The following is an 18,086-nucleotide window of genomic DNA, read 5'->3' on the forward strand; positions in this document are numbered from 1 at the left end:
AGACTGAAGAAGGTATGTCAGTGTGTTGAGAGTGGAAAACTATGGAAAATATTATGGATATATCTTCTATTTATATTTGTTTGGAGTAGCAACTTCTATTACTGATGACCTCCTATTTCCTAGGTGCTGTGCTGGGTATCTTCCTTATATTATCTAATTTAATACTCACAGTATCTAATTTAATACTCACAGTATTATATTTACTTTATAGAGAGAAAACTGAGGCTCAGGCAGTATGTAAATAAAACAAAATAACAAAACTAAAAAGTGACAAAGCCGAGATCCTAACCCAGTTTCATCAGAAACGAAAGATTTGTTATTTAATTTACAGTATTCCCTTTTCATGATTTTTCTCTAAAATATTTCCTTAACAGCATTGCTTTGTCATCAGATGTTTAAAAATAGAAGTCTTACTCAAATCTTCCTAAACTTACTTAAGATTAAAATTTGAGTTTTGCTATTAGTGGGCATGTTTGCTTTTAAAGGATACTTTGTCTCTGAACATACATATGACTTATAATGCCTATTTCCTGAGTAGAGGAAGGTAATTTTCAAAGTCAAGCTCCTTTTGTCCGTCACATTAGTTAGGACTATTAACAGCTGACCTCACAGACAGCACTTTTCTGGCTGGCCCACAAGCTCATGTGTGACATGGGCAGCCAACCAATATGATAATACAGCCAACCAACCAATGGAAAAAAAAAAGCTGTGTCCCCACTCATGCAGGGACGGTATCCCTCATCTGTTTTGTTCAATTCACATCATCCTTCCAATCTTCAGTTCCTTTACAACTGTCATAAAAAGAGCGTCTCTAAATTTCCATTCGTTGTATGTTATCTCACAGCTGTACGTGATTTTGCAAAGACGGTGGATGGTAAGTGGGGCTTATGGTGGTAAATTTGGGCATGAAATAAGTTCACAGATAATGAGTATCCAGGTACTTTTGATCATAAAATCATGCATTATCATCTGGACTTACGATCACCATGCACAATTAAAAAAATCTGCACACATTTTTCTGCTTTTTTATACTCGTCTTGCAAGTAGAAAGCATGGGCTTCAGAGTTATATAGGCTTAAGAACAGCTGCTGGATCTACCATTTATAAACTGTACGATTTGGAACAAATTGGTTGACCTTACTAACCTCTGTATCCTCCTCCAGAAAAAGAAGATAACAATGTCATGGTAGGGTCGCCACCAGGGTTGTGCCCAATACTCTCTGTGAAGTGTCCAGCAAAGTGCCTGATGCTATCATTGCTAAATAAATGTTACATTTTATTATATTACCATTTAATTATTATAGCTTGTTCACAAGGTTTTTCAGGGCTGAGGCTTGTGGTCGGGGTATCTGAGAACTGAGTCTCAGCTAAGATGGGAGTGAGGTCGCATGCAGAAGACAATGAGACTTGGGTAGTGAGCCTGCCATTACCCCCATCCATGTCTCAACTCACAGCAACCTGGCAACCAGGGTTCAGACATCCCAGAAAGGAGACTGCAAGATTTCCTTCAGTATAAACTGACCATAGCAACACACACACACACACAGACACACACACACACACACACACACACACACACACACACAGATGCTGACATTTGGAGGTGCCCAAAACAAATTTCTGGGACTATTAATAGGTAAGTACCACCCAGGGCATACACAGTTTTAGTAAGTTTTTAAAACTGTGACAGTATATTACATTCATTAGAAAAAATTTAAAAATAGCTTGTCAAGAAAATTAAATTATTTGTAGTTAATATTAATAAATATTTACCTAAGTTAACTATAAATGAGCCCCTATTAAAGTCTTTTGTGGAAACCTCTATTAACATTAAAGTAAAAATATTTTTTCTACTGGAAAGATGACTACATTTGCCATACTAAGGTCATTCTTGTGTTGGCAAGAGATTTCCTGATGCCTTTTAAAAAAGATTTCTTATTATTGTTTCTTATTATTGAGGCTGGGATATAGCAGAATAAGAGGACTCTAGGCCCACTTCATCCGAAAGATAAAACTATATAACATTCACATCAGCATATATAATCCCCAAAATGACCTAAAGATTGGCAGAGCAAGCTCCACAACTAAAGACAGAGGAGTGGCCACACCCAAGAGGGTAGGAAGGGTAGAAGTACAGTGGGAACCTAAATGGACTCAAGCCATCCATGGTAGAGAGGGAGCCAGGGGTACAGAGAAGGGCAAGAAACAGACTATCACACTGGGAAGCGCAAAGAGGAAAGATGAATCCCTAACAACAGTTGGCTTTGAAACCTGGAGGGGTTTAATTTCCTGAGTTCCTATAACTGGCAGTACTAAAAGCCTGGAATTTTAAACATTACAGACTTGGCAAAAAATATAAGTAAGTAAACAAATAAGCAAACAAATAAACAAATAAATTAATAAATAAAATCAGCTAATGTCATACTCACTGGGGACAAATTGAGAGCATTTCCTGTAAGGTCAAGAACAAGACAAGGCTGTCCACTCTCACCACTTTTATTCAACATAGTATTGGAAGTCCTAGCCATGGTAATCAGACAACAAAAAGAAATAAAAAGCATCCAAATTGGTAAGGGAGAAGTAGAACTTTCACTATTTGCAGATGACATGATATATATATATATGGAAAATCCTAAAGACTCCACCAGAAAACTACTAGAACTCATAAATGAATTTAGTAAGGTAGTAGGATATAAAATCAATGTACAGAAATCTGTTGCATTTCTGTACACTAATAATGTAGTAGAAAAAAAAATTAAAACAATCTGATTTACAATTTCATCAAAAATAAAATTCCTAGGAATAACCAATGAGGTGAAAGGCCTATATCTGAAAACTGTAAAACACAGATGAAAGAAATTGAAAATGACATGAAGAAATGTAAAGATATTCCACGCTCATGACTTTGAAGAACAAAAATTGTTAAAATTTCTATACTATCCAAAGCAATCTACACGTGTAATCCAATCCTTATCAAAATACCAACAGAATTTTTCACAGAACTAAAACAAATTATCCTAAAATTTGTATGGAACCACAAAGACTCTGAATACCGAAAGCAATCTTGAAAAAGAAAAAGAAAACTGGAGTTATCCTAATTCCAGACCTCATGTTATACTACAAAGATGTAGTAATTAAAACAATATGGTAGTGACACGAAAATAGACACATAGATCAATAGAACAGAATGGAGAGCTGAGAAATAAATTCATGATTATATGGTCAATTAATCTTTGATACAGGAGGTAAGACTATGCAATGGGGAAAAGACAGTCTCTTCAAAAAATGGTGCTGGGAAAACTGGTCAGCTACAAGTCAAATAATGAAACCAGACTACTTTCTTAGGCTATACACAAAAATAAACTCAAAATGTTTTAAGGACCTAAATGTGAGACCTGAAACCATAAAAATCCTAAGACAGCACAAGCAGTAATTCTTCTGACACTGATCACAGGAACATCTTACTAGATATGGCTCCTGAGGCAAGGGAAACACAAGCAAAAATAAACTATTGGGATTACATCCAAATTAAAAGCTTCTGCACAGGAAAAGCAACAACCAAAAAAACTAAGAGACAACCTATTGAATGGGAGAAAGTATTTGCAAATGATGTATCAGATAAAGGGTTAGTTTCCAAAATACATAAAGAACTTACATAACTCAAACCCCCAAAAATCTCAAATAATTCAAATAAATGGACAGAAGATATGAATAAACATTTCTTCAAGGACAACATACAGATGGGCAACAGACACATGAAAAAGATATTCAACATCGCTCATCATCAGAGAAATGAAAATCCAAATCACAATGAGATATCACCTCACACCTGTCAGAATGGCTAAAATCAAGAACTGAAGAAACAACAAGTGTCAACAAGGATATGGGGAAAAGGAACACTCATACACTCACGCACTGTTGGTGGGAAAGCAAACTGGTACAGTGACTGTGGAGGACAGAATGGAGGTTTCTCAAAAAATTAAAAATAGAAATACCCTATCATTCAAGAATTGTGCTATTGGGTATTCACCCAAAGAATATAAAAGCCCTGGGGTTCCTGGGTGGCTCGTAGGTTAAACGTTCGACTTCAGCTCTGGTCACCATCTCATGGTTCATGAGTTTGAGTCCTGCATCAGACTCTGTGCTGATAGCTCAGAGCCTGGAGCCTGTTTTGGATTCTGTGTCTCCCTCTCTCTCTGTCCCTCCCCTGCTCACTCTCTGTCTCTCTCTAAAAAATAAATAAATGTTAAAAATAAATTTAAAAAAAAGAATACAAAAGCACTAAATTGAAGGGATATATGCACCCCTATGTTTATAACAGCATTATTTACAATAATCAGATTATGTAAGCAGCCCAAGTGTTCATTGCTAGATGCACAAAGAAGATACATATATATGATGGGATATTATTCAGCCATAAAAAAAGAATGAAATTTTTTCCATTTGCAACAATATTGATGGATCTACAGAGTATAATGCTCAGCAAATTAACCAGTCAGAGAAAGATAAACACCCTATATATGTGGAATTTAAGAAACAAAACAAATTAATGTAGAGAAAGAGGGAAAAATCAAAAACAAACTCCTAACTATACAGAACAAACTGATGGTTACCAAAGGGAAGGTTGTTGTGGAGTGGGTGAATTAGGTGAAGGAGATTAAGAGTACACTTATCTTGACAGGCACTGAATAATGTATAGAATTGTTGAATCACTATTGTACACCTGAAACTAATATAAAACTGTATGTCAAATACACTGGAATTAAAATAAAAAAAGTATGTATATGTACATGCACACATATATCTATTTTAAGTTCATGAAATTAAAAAAATTAACAATTCTCATTATTTGTATATTTTAGCGAATCCATTTATGTGCTGTCAGACCCTTTGAAAATTTGCTAATTACATTTCACATTTCACACCCATACAATTTAAACAATTATTTATATTCTCTACCACTCATTTGTGTTCCTTTCCAATATTTTGAGGTATTAACTTGTAAATTACTTTCATTATGTATATTGCTTTTAATGAAAACATCAAGGTAACAGAGATCATGTATGCTTAACTTTTTTGCCAAAAGTCACTGTACTCTACTACAAAAAAGACTTATACGGTGTTCAGATTCAAGTAGGCAACATGTATTTGTATAAACTTTGGCCAAGTGCTTCCACAGTCATAATGTGACAGTCCTGGACAACAGAGTGCTGCATGATAAACAAAATGTTCTTAGTGAAAGGACGGATGGATGATTTACTACACAGCGAGTTGTATATTAGCACTATTCCCATTTTATAGTAATAAAGAGACAATTTATGGATATGGAAAGGTACATGTTTAAGTTAAGACTGTTTTAGTAAAACAGAGTTGTTTTTTTTAATGGGAGTCACATGCAGTATTTAAAATAAGTTACATTTTACTGTCCATAAAAGGAGCATGGTACACAAGAATGTTGATCTCACTTGCCAAGAAAATGGAATAAGATTTCTCTGACTGCGCTGTCTTCCTGATCCCTATGGAATAGAAGGAGGAGAGCAAAATGGGAACATTACAGACACACTTTAACTCTGGGAAATTATGCAAAGATATCTCTAACGGAATTGTTATCAAATGGAGACCATCATGATCCACTGGGGACACCTGCGGTCACTTAGCTTTCCATTTTCCTCCCAACTGCATTAAGGTAAGCATTTGGGCCTAAAACAGTTGGGAGCAGCGGGAAGAACATAGTTTGAAAACCAAAAACCCTGAGTCTGAATTCTATTTTTGTTACTTTAGAAATTGTGCAAATTTAATACCATTATAATATCTTGAACTTTAGCTTTCTTATCTTTCTGTTTGGGTTGATGTTACCTCATTTCATACCAATTATGAAGGCTGAGTGACATTAGATTGTGTATTTAAAAAATTTAACATGGGGCGCCTGGGTGGCGCAGTCGGTTAAGCGTCCGACTTCAGCCAGGTCACGATCTCACGGTCTGTGAGTTCGAGCCCCGCGTCAGGCTCTGGGCTGATGGCTCAGAGCCTGGAGCCTGTTTCCGATTCTGTGTCTCCCTCTCTCTCTGTCCCTCCCCCGTTCATGCTCTGTCTCTCTCTGTCCCAAAAATAAATAAACGTTGAAAAAAAAAAAAAATTTAACATAATGTCACATTTATTTTATAGTAGTTTAAATATCAATCCTCCTTCCACTGAGGGAAAAACATAAGTAAGGGTTTGACACTGGGGAAACTGTGAAAGCACAACCTTCATCTCAAATGGGTTTGAATGATGAGAATCAAATTCTCCCTGTACACACACAAAAAATATGAAGACCGCGAATGGAAGCTTTTGTAGTGAAGTCTAATTACAGTTAAGTTATATTTGGGGGCAAGTACAGAAGAGGAAAGGGACTAAATCTGAAACTGTGTGGGATGAAGGTACTGTGAGGTATACTGTTTCCCGCATACCCTCCCTCACAGAAAAGAAATGGAGATCTAGATTCACTAAGTAGCATTTTCTGGACCACAAGAAATGTTAGAGCAAGGAGTGAAGCCCAAGATGGCTGACAGCATACTCAGCGCTCTTTCCATCAAGCCTCTTATTATTTCTGGGCTTTTCTTCCTCTACCTATTAAGTGAATGGGCTGGTCTTTATTTTTTTCATAATTATTTATTTTTACTGATATATAATTAACATACAGTGTTACATTAGTTTCTGATGTACAGTATAATGATTCAACAATTCTGTATATTACACAGTGCTCATCAAGATATGTGTATTCTTAATCCCTTTCACCTATTTCACGCATCCCCTACCCAACACCCCTATGGCAACTACCAGTTTGTTCTCTGTATATGAGTCCATTTTCATTTGCTTGTTTGTTTGTTTTGCTTTGCTGTTGTTTGTCTCTTATTTTCTTTGTTCATTTGTTTTGCTTTATAAGTTCCACATATGAGTGAAATCATATGGTATTTGTCTTTCTCTGATTTATTTCATTCAACATTAAACCCTCTGGGTCCATCCATGCTGTGGCAAACGGCAAGATCTCATTCTTGTTTATGGCTGAGTAATATTCCATTTTATATATTCCATATATTCCTTATCCAGTCCAGTATGGATGGACACTTGGATCACTTCCATATCTTAGCTATTATAAATACTGCTGCAGTACACATAGGGGTGCATGTATCCCTTTGATTTCGCACTTTTGTATTTTTTGGATAAATACAAAATATTGCAATCACTGAATCATAGGGTAGTTCTATATTCAACTTTTTGAGGAAACTCCCTACTCTTTTCCACAGTGGCTGTACCAGTTTGAAATACCAGCAAGAGTGCAAAAGCATCCCTTTTTCTCCACATCCTAGGTAACACTTGTTATTTCTTGTGTTTTTGATTTTAGCCATTCTGACAGGTATGCGGTGGTATCTCATTGTATTTTTTTAATTTTTTTAATGTTTATTTATTTTTGAGGGAGACAGAGACAGAATGTGAGTGGGTTAAGGGCAGAGAGAGAGGGAGACACAGAATTGGAAGCAGGCTCCAGGCTCTGAGCTGTCAGCACAGAGCCCTACACGGGGCTTGAACTCACGAGCATGAGATCATGACCTGAGCCGAAGTCGGACGCTCAACTGACTAAGCCACCCAAGCACCCTATCACTGTGGTTTTTTAAATGATTATTTATTTATTTTTGGGGGGGACAGAGAGAAAGGAGACAGAGAGAATCCTAATCAGGCTCTGTGCTGTCATCATGGAGGCCAAAGTGGGGCTCGATCTCATGAACTGTGAAATCATGAAATAAGCTGAATTAAGAGTTAGACACTTAACTGACTAACTTTCCCAGGAGTCCCTCATTATGGTTTCGCTTTGCACTGACGGGGTTGGTCTTTAATGGTCACTCTTTAAATGGGCTTTGAGGTATGTGATAGTCACTATCTGGACCAAAGCAGACATATAGGATAACAAAATAGATTTTAGTTGGAAAACCAATTTCAAACTCTTGACATTTTCTACTTGTTTGACCCTAGAAAAGTTAGGTAACTATTTTTTTTTATTTTAATGTTTATTTTTATTTTTAAGAGAAAGACACACAGAGTGTGAGTGGAGTTGGGGCAGAGAGAAAGGGAGACACAGAATCCAAAGCAGTCTCTAGGCTCTGAGCTATCAGCACAGAGCCTAACGCAAGGCTCGAACTCACAAGTGGTGATATCATAATCTGAGCTGAAGTTGGACACTTGACCAACTGAGCCACCTAGGTGCCCCTGTAACTATCCTTTTTAAATTCAATTATCTTATATGAAAATTAAAACCAAAAAAGCAAAAAATGGGAAATATATTAGCTAACACTCAGGGTTTAGTGGTAACTATGTTTATAAAGTCTGTAATACTTTGTCAACTGTATAGTAAGCACTATAAAACTGTAGACGTGAACTTTTTCAGATATATGTTCCAATATTTTTATTGATCTTATATGTCTTTTAGTTTAGGAGAAAAAGTATGGAGTTACTTGCCTATAAAAGGGCTAAGTGAAGCTTTCACTTTAGGAGCACTAAAAAAACAAGCTTTGGCCCATCTTATAAGCACTTCATACTTGAATCTGCTGTGTTTTAGAGCCTTTATGTGTGGTCCCGTGGGCTCACAGGGCAGTGACTAAACATGGTAGGAGGGAGGCCCTTCATTCCCTACTCTCCCAATGTATATACATCAGCATGGCAGGGATCTGGAGGCTGAGAACCTTATGGTGAAACCCCCTTGCCTCCTCCTCATCAAAAGTCCTTGACACAGAAACCGAGAAGCATTAAAAAGAAATGAAAAAGGTTGCCCATGCCTGTCTGAAGTAACTAAGTTACAAGGACCTTTGAGGATTTTTGTGAGCTGCTGAAACGGGTTTTGGAGGGCTGAATTTGTATATTTCTTTACCTTTTATTACATTTCCACCTGACCACAGCCCCTACAGATGCAGCTTCATGCTCTAAGTAGTTCAGCTAGTGAATCTGAAGAAGGCTCCTGGGATAGGCCTCTTGTAACACTCAACCAAGGTTTTTTTTGTTTTTTGTTTTTGTTTTTTTTGCTTTTTTCCCCAGTCTTTTCCTCGGGCCTCTCAAGGAATCATTTTCTTGTGCACTTGAAGGGGTTTTTGTCAAGTGGCCTGGAAGGGAGGTTGAAGAGCATCACCTTGGCAAAGTTAATCCGGGAGTGAAAATGCCAAAAGGGAACCGGTTGTTTCTATTCTGAACACTTTTTTCAGTGTCTGAATGCGAAAGCAAAATGCTTCCACCAAACCTCCCTCATAGCACCACTGAGGATTATCAATACCTCTTTCTTCCAATCAAGGCCTTCATCAAAGCTGAAGGGAGGCAAGTCCTTAGCAAGCAGGAGACTTAATCTCACAATAAAAAAAAAAAAAAAAACAAAAAAAAACAAAAAAAACAGTTGCCAATCTCATCAGTCACTAGCAAAACTGCAATTGAATTCTTTAGAAATTATACAACGGACACAATGATGCAGAGAAAAAATAATTCATGAAGTGTTCAAAATGCACACACTCACTAGCTTGCCTGGGGGATAAAGGCATTGTCTTTGGGGTCAGATAATGAGCCTCAGAGGCTACTTTCCTACTTTACATTCATGAGGATTTGGGCAACTCAGTTTCCTCATATCTAAGTGGGATTGTTAGTGAGATGATGTTATGTGCAAAGCATGCAGGAATAGTGAGAAGTGATGGGGAACGTTCAGATAAAATAGGCACGGGCTCAGGACAAAGATGGTGCATCAAAGAGAACCGTTTGTACAATAACAGCTTTTGCAGTTGATGTCTGGCCCTCTCTGTGTCCCTCGCTGTCCTCCCCACTTACACCCCAGGGTGGCATTTGCACGGTTCTGAGAGTGTTGCCTCCCTGCACAGCTCTGTGAGGTCTTTGACGGCAGGTCTGTGACTGATCGTGTCTTATCTGGCTTTATTATTGGAACCTGCATAGGACTGGACTCTGAGAAACCACTTATCAAAAATGAATTGGATATATACGTTAGGCATTGTATGAATGAATATATGCTGTTTGGTTAAACTTACAGAATATGAGAACTATAAGAGAGAACTGGAATCACCTGACTCTTCTTTTACATACAGAGTTGTTGCAACCCAGGGAGTCTGTTTGTTCCATCCAAGTAACTTCGAAGTAGATCCAGAATATGAATGCCCATCACTAGGCTCCGAAACACTGTGCCTTCTCTACTACGTCACACTGTTTGCCTTCAATGGGCTGCTTTTTCAGTCAGATGTCAGAAAATGAGGAACTGGGGTCTGTAAGGCTTCTCATAAGAGCTACTATTACTGCTTTTCTCCTCTTACTTTTAAAAATATACATTTGTATAAAGCAACCACAACATTTGCAGATTTCTCTTATTAGGTAAAGTGGATGCTGAAATGTTTAAATTCATTTTAACAGAATATTTTCTGGCAAAGCACATGGACCACAGATGTGACAAAAATGCTGATTCCAGGCAGAGAAAAGCTAGTGCTTTCTAATAAAACCTATAAAAGCACAGAGAAAAGTGCAGTGCTGTATTTAGGAACTGGCTGGATTATTTTACAATGAATGCATACTTGAAATCTTCATTGGTTGGTAAAATATAATTTCATAGCTGATCTTAAAATACTTAGACAGTTGAAGTAGTAGGAGTTCCCATTTTCAGAGTACTGCATGTTTAATCATTAACTTCAAGGTCACTGGTTCAGGATTTATGATAAGTATAATTGAGAAATGCTCATATTTATCTTTAAATTATCCTGGAAAAAGAGATGTGAGCAAGTTTTCCATATGGATAAGATTGTCCCTGTGGTGATTAAATTCCTCAGGTGGAAGTTTATTTTGTCTACTTACCTATTAATATTAGTTTTGAGGGCAAAGCACTTTATGTTTGACTTCAGTTGAGTCTGTTACTTTGTAACTGTAACTTGGGACAACATAGTGGGCTTAACTAAGTATCAACTTACTACTGTGTCAAATGAGGATAATGCTGGTGACTTTGTGTGCCTTGCACCTGCAATGCAAAGGAAAGATTCTCACACTCAGCACAGACTAAATTATGATTATCAGCGATAATAATATAACAATTACAAATTAGTATCTCTCATCAAGCAAATCTAGCCGTTCCATAGTGTATTTGCTTGTGTTACGCTTCTGGATATACTTGAAAATATTAAAACTATAATTTACAACATAATGTCAATTCGGAGCTGTCTCTAATTTATTCTAGCTTATCTCCTAATTATTTATTAGCGAGGTTTCCTCGCATCTGAAATATGCCCAAAAACCATCTTCTGTAGTAGACTGAATCATTGCTCAAAGTGTTTGCAGTCTCCCTGCCCCGACGGTTATTTTTCCTGAGGAAGGATTATGTGCATGCTCTCATGTACCTACGAGTGGCCATGTGATTTACTTTGCCAAGAAAATGAGAGTGAATGTAACATACATCATTTCCCAGAGAAACTCTGTGTACAAGCTCATGGTTTTCAATGTCCCTTTTTTCCTCTCTGTCACCAAACTACCAGGGCCCCAGAGGAGGCCACTTTGTCAGTTTGGGTCCCAGAGAAAGGATGGCATAGAATGGGGTTACATGTAACCCATAATGAACATATGATATAAGCTGGAGATTTCAAAATATTAAGTGATTCAGATTTTATCACTACATAATTTAGCCTAAGTTGACTGAAACAGCTTTATAGAATACAGAGCTGTTCAAGCCCCTCCCTCGTTAAACATATCATCATCATCCATGGTATAATGCCCAAATCTGTAGCATGATATTTTATAATTCTCAGGCCCTTATTCCAGACAAACCTTCCCCAGCCTCATTGCCTTTATTCCCATATAGTCAATTACACCATCCAGGAATTTCAGATTGCTTCTAGTTCTCAGAAAGTTTTGGGCTGCAAAGAAGTCTGTGTGTATACCCCACTTTCTAGAATCCTAGAGATTCACATTTTTCTTGCAAAATCCAGGACAAACCACTCTTTCTTTAGCAAGTTGGACCCCGTACCCCTTGATCCTGATAGAGATAAATAATCCATCCCCTATATTCTTTCTGTCTCTGTGTTTTCTTCTATAAAAACACTTAGCACAAGACACCAACAGTATAATGTTTTAAGTTCATGAGAGCAGATACAGGATCCTATTTACTTTTCCTTTCCTGATGATGGCTGGTACAATGCAGACATTCAATAAATGTTGATTTACATTGCCTTCATTTATTTTAAAGTGAGGGAAATTTAAACACAAACCATATGTTTGAAATGAAGGAACCACATTTTGTGGCCCGAGGAGTTCCATACTTCTTTGTAAGTCTGTTTTTCTCTTAGGAATGATAGTTTTTTAAATATCAGAACGTGCTCTAAAGTTATCGTGAAGCACTAAAAGTAAAAGTTATTAATCATCTTCAAGGTTATTTACAAACATATTTCATTAGCTCTCCCTAATTCCCACTAGGAAGAATTAATAGGGGTTTTATTGACAGAAATCTTTTTAAAAGAGAGTTGTCTCATTTGAAAATCAAATGAATGTGTCACAATGTAGATGGAATGCTCTAACCTTTTAAAATTCTATTTCATCTATTTTACTTCACTGACATGCACCTACCCTTATAATATCCTTCTGAACCTGGTATTTATATGAGCAACTCTCCAGAGTTAAATTAGTCATATATTTGGGGGGAAAGGGAAGAATTTTACAAATCACAGCCTTGTAGGAAACTCGCAGGCAAGGATGACTTTTCAGACTCTACTGAGAATCCCCACTTTAAAATAAAAATGCTACCACTATACATTCTTAAAACATTTCTATCAAAGACCTGCATTATAATGCCTACTTTAGAGATGAGGAAACTGAGGCCCAGTTCACCCTAGGTGCTCAATACAAGTGACATGGCAACATGACAAGTTAGGTGACAGACATAAGAGATTAAAATAATGACACTGGGCTCAGCTCTCTGTTCTCAGAAGTGTCTAGTCCAGTGAGGAGAGTACCTCATGGATTAAGAGAATTCTTTTGGTGACAGAACAGAGGTATGAATCAAGTCGTAGAGGTATAGAAGAGACAGAGTCTTCCTACAGTTGGGGTAGAGGAAGGGAGAGGAATGGATGAGGTAAAGCTAAAGGAAGCCGATATTGGATTCGACTTTGAAGGATGAATAGTGCCATGTGGACACGTCAGAGGACACAGCATGTGCCACGACATGGTGATATAAAAACAAAGCATACTTTTCAGAACTACTAATGACTTATGTCTGAATCAAACAGAAGGAAGGTAGGTAGGCCTATATTGATGAGTGATCAAGAGCATCATCTCTGGTCCCAGATTGCTTTTGTTAGAGGGTGGAGTATCAATTTTTTGTGTGAGTGGTGAGGACATTTAAGATCTATTCTCTTAGTAAATTTCAAATATATAATATAGTACTGTTAACTATAGACACCATGCAATACATTACATCCCCAGAACTCATCCCTCTTGTAACTGAACTTTACCCTTTGATCAACATCTCCACATTTCGCCTGCACGCCAGCCCCTGGCAAACCCCAGTCTACTCTCTATTTCTAGGAGTTTGGCTTTTTCTTTAGATTCCACATAAAAGTGAGATCATGCAGTATTTCTCTTTCTCTGACTTATTGCACTTAGCATAATGCCCTCAAGTTTCATCCACTTGTTGCAAACGACAAGATTTCTTTTTTTTTTTTAATGGCTGAATGACATTCAATTTTATATATATTTCACATTTTCTTTATCCATTCATTTGTTATAGACACTTAAGTTGTTTCTGTGTCTTGGCTAATACAAATAATGCTATAGTGAACACGGAGGGTGTAGATATCTCCTTGAGGTAGTGATTTCACATTGCTATTGTTAGAATACTACCTATGCAACCCCTCTAGCCAAAAGTTCCATCACAATGGATGGATTTCAAACTTGGGAAGGAGGTATGGACTTGAGAAAAGGACGTTTCTACTTTGGGAGGATACAAGCACTAAAGGGCAAAGCACACTGAAGTTCTGTGGAACCAGGCCTCAATTGTCCATCCAAATCAGTTACCACTCTAACCAAAATTGTTTTGCTCTGCATGTATCTTAATCATTGGTTCATTAAATGACCATAGCCTCACAAGATGGGGCATCATGTGATTATTTAAATTTTGTTTATAAAAGTTTTTAATGACGTGGAAAACATGTATAATAGAGTCTTTTTTTTTTAATTTTTAAATGTTTATTTATTTTTTTGGGAGAGAGATAGTGAGAGACAGAGAGACAGAGTACAAGCAGGGGAGGAACAGAGAGGGAGGGAGACACAGAATCAGAAGCAGGCTCCAGGCTCTGAGCTGTCAGCATAGAGCCTGACGCGGGGTTCGAACCCACAAACTGTGAGATCATGACCTGAGCCGAAGTCCTGAGCCACCCAGGAGCCCCTACAATGCAGTCTTTTTAAAATGTGCCAATAAAATTGTAAAATAGTGTGATTTCAACCTATGAAAAACAAGCATAAACATAAATTGTTTTAAAATTAGAAGGAAATATACTGGCATTGCCACAGCAGGTTTTTCTGGGTGGAAGTTTTCTGATTTTTTTTAAATTAATTTCTTCATCCACATCCCTTCTGTGTTCAGCAATTTGTGTAAAATGAATATATATGTTTATAACTACACACATAGAAAATAAATTTTGTCAAGAATAAAACTATAAACTACAAAGGTGAGTATCACAGTTTGTCCTTGGTAAGATTAGTTTTGCTTACACTAGGTGAGGTACTCCAGTCACAGACTTGGACATTCTCAATGGAAATAACTGAATCTTATTATGAAGAGTGCTTCACGAAACACTTATGATTTACCTTGATCAACCGTTCAAATGGGTTTCTACTCCAAGAATTGCCTTAACGTCTTACATAATGCAGGACTTGGTTGACCTTTTATATAGGATTAAAGCACCGTATAATTAACTTTTTTATATACAGAGTTAAGACTTAATGAAAACGTGAGGTGAAAAGCCAAGACTTAATTTGCAGACTGACTCCTTTCCTTGTTCACACCGTGAGCAGCTAAGTCTTAGTTTATTGCTCTCTTGCTCTCAGGCACTTTGATTCTGACCAGACCAAGATGTGCTAAGTGTATCCAAGTAGCTCACTCAGAAAGAGACCACAGAAAGAAGTAGGAGATGCAGAGCCCAAGGGGAAAAGGTGAAATTTTAGCTCCAGCAAGCCAAGCTACTTGTCACTCTTACACAGGAATCAGACCAACCTAAATTCACAGCTTAGCTTCTAAACTTAACAACAGCAAATTGTAGGAAAATTTCTTAGTATTTAAACCCTCATAACCTTAACTTTAAAATAGGAATAAAAATAATTGTATCTCGAAGAGTTATCTGAAAGATGGAAAAAAAGGCAGTACACATAAATTATAACTGACATATTTTCAAGGGCACAGTAAACATTTATTGTTAATTGGCTGAGGACTCTTCATGTGTGGCCCATGACATGCCTCCGACTTTCGATCACACCATTCTCCATCCCATCCCCCTCTCCACCTCTGTTTAAGTCACATGGAAATAAACAGCATTTCTTGAACATCTGACTATTTTCTGCTTACAGCCAAACCTATTGTTTTCCTCCAAAAATCCAATCTCCTCTGCTTCCATAATAATAGAATTTTCACTTGACACACAGCCTCAAGGAACGTACACTACAGATCCCAGCCTCCTTTGCAGCTAGATGCCACTAGGTTTTGGGAAATGAGATGTAAGAGAGTGATGGGGTGATTTCTCAGAATATCTTTGAGAGTTAGCATGTACCCTCTGAACCCTATTTCTTTCTTTCTTTTTTTTTTTTTTTTTTTAAATCCTGCTGTCTAAATACAGATGCCAATTTAGACTGAGAGAATGAGGGTCATGTCCAGGGACAGTAGAGAAGCAAGTGAGAAAAGAAGCCTGGATCCTCAAGGAATCCAGCAGTCCTGAAACTTTATTTATGACAAAAACAAGCATCTCTTTTACTTAATTCCCTATTAATCTGATGTTTTCCGACTACGTATAAGCAAATCTAATCCTACCTGAAAGAGTACAGAACTCTTTATGTATACTAATGCTATGTAGATACTATTTCCTGGACTTATTATTATTATTTTTTTTTTTTTGTCATAGACTTCTACTACTTTCCACGAAGATGTAGCCTAGGGAGTTCCCCCTCCAGGAATCTTTCCTAAATTCCATAGGCCAGACATCCTCTCTTTTATGGCAATTATCACTGTGCATTTTGCTGATTACTTTTCTTGCTTGCTTCCCCCTCTACATTGTGAGATTCATGGGAACTAGGTGTTGTATTTTACTTCTTTCTTAATTACACATGCTCTGTAGAGAGGTTGGCCCAGCGAGGCATATGAAAACTGTTGAATGAATAAGTGGGTGAATGAATGACTGGAATAATTGATTGACAAAGAAAGAAAAAGAATCTGTGAGGATTTCTCTGTTCCTAGTCAGTCAGGGTCCTCATATCACTCAGTCTTGTTTTCTCATCTGCTCATTCCCTCCCCCAGCAGTAGGAAGGAGCTGCCTCAACACTGAGTAACAATTGCCTTCAGAGTTCCTTGTCACATCAGAATGCCCTCCTCCAAGGTTCACCGTAAATTCCTATTGATTTTTCTAAACAGAAATCTCATTCACTGATGTGACCGCAAAGGAAAGTAGGAAGAACAGTGTGAAATCCATTCCCTACCTAAATCTTCATTACCTTCTGCTGTTCTTGTTCCAAGATGATTCAATTACATATTATGTTCTCAAGTTCTTTTTTTTTTTAACCTTAGGGCTGCTTATGAAAAATTAAACTAGTTACATAAAAGAGATTATATTGCTGTTCTTCCACGACTCAGAAAAAAAAAATGAATCATCAGAAACTAGAATAGGCCAATACAAGTTATTTTGATTTAAATTTCAGATTAGTTCACTGGTGGGGTTTATGTGCTCGTATATTGCTACTACAAATTTTCCTAAAATATCAATACAAAATGTGATTAGATCTTTTTTCAAGGTCTTATTTCCTCCAATCTACAGAATATAAATTGCTTTCTAAAGACTCTCTTTACCTTACCAGATAATCCATATTGCTTAAATTTTTGTATGTGGTAAACAACCCTTCCAGTATTATCACAACTCAGACATGTTTAAATTCAGATTCAATTGGCTCCAATTATGGTGGCTTCAGCCAATCAAAAAGGGATTTTAGTCTAAAATATATACTTTAAATGGTTCAGAGGATTTTAGAATTTGAACTTTGCTTTCTCAGTTAGCTTCTTTGAGTGATATGGGAATGGGTAAGGCAAACAGAAGCTCATCTTGATTATAACATAATTCGAACTGAACTATTGGTAACAATGATTCACAAAGCCCCTAAGCAGTTTGAACTGGTTAGCATTAACTCTTTACAGATAGGTCCCAAACTATTTATAAAGTTTCATATTTGGGGGACTTCCTAAAGTCATTCAGGTCAACTTACAAAATTTTTTGAGCACCTATCAGATGCCAGGTGCTGGGACAACGCCCTCAGGTAAATACAGCACAGTTCAGTGGACACTTAAACCACTCTGTCAGTTCACAAGGTGAAAAGCACAGAGTTCAATGAGCAACACGGAAGGGGCAACTAGCTCAGTCTTGGCTGAATAAAAGCATCCTTTGGTTTTTACTTTTTTACTGTTTTCTTTAGAGAGAGAGACAGAGTTGTCGGGGAGGCATAGAGATGGAAAGGGAGAGGGAGAGAATCTTCAGCAGGCTCCTCACCTAGCTAGGAGCCCGACACAGGGCTTGATCTCACGAGGGTGAGATCATGACCTGAGCTGAAATCCAGACTCAGACACTTAACCAACTGAACCACCAAGGTGCCCCTAAAAGCATTCTTTACAGAGGACCTGATATTTAGGTTGAAATTATAAGACACATTGTGATTAGTCAAGCAAAATAGTGAAGGGGGTAGGTGCTCAGAGAGAAGAGGAGTTTAGGGGGAAGAAAGGAGGCAGTCGAGGTAAGGACTAGCTCAAGTTAGCTACCATCTCTTCCACTTCATAATTTGGATCTGGA

General features: G+C 37.4%; 1 protein-coding gene across 1 annotated transcript in view; it reads right to left on the reverse strand.

The window, feature by feature from the left end:
* Positions 1-18,086, reverse strand: part of TENM4 (teneurin transmembrane protein 4) — a 2,903,849-nt gene that overhangs the window by 2,304,266 nt on the left and 581,497 nt on the right. The window lies entirely within an intron of this gene.

Source organism: Panthera onca, chromosome D1 (assembly GCF_046562875.1).
Source record: "Panthera onca isolate mPanOnc1 chromosome D1, mPanOnc1 haplotype 2, whole genome shotgun sequence".
Classification (NCBI taxonomy): domain Eukaryota; kingdom Metazoa; phylum Chordata; class Mammalia; order Carnivora; family Felidae; genus Panthera; species Panthera onca.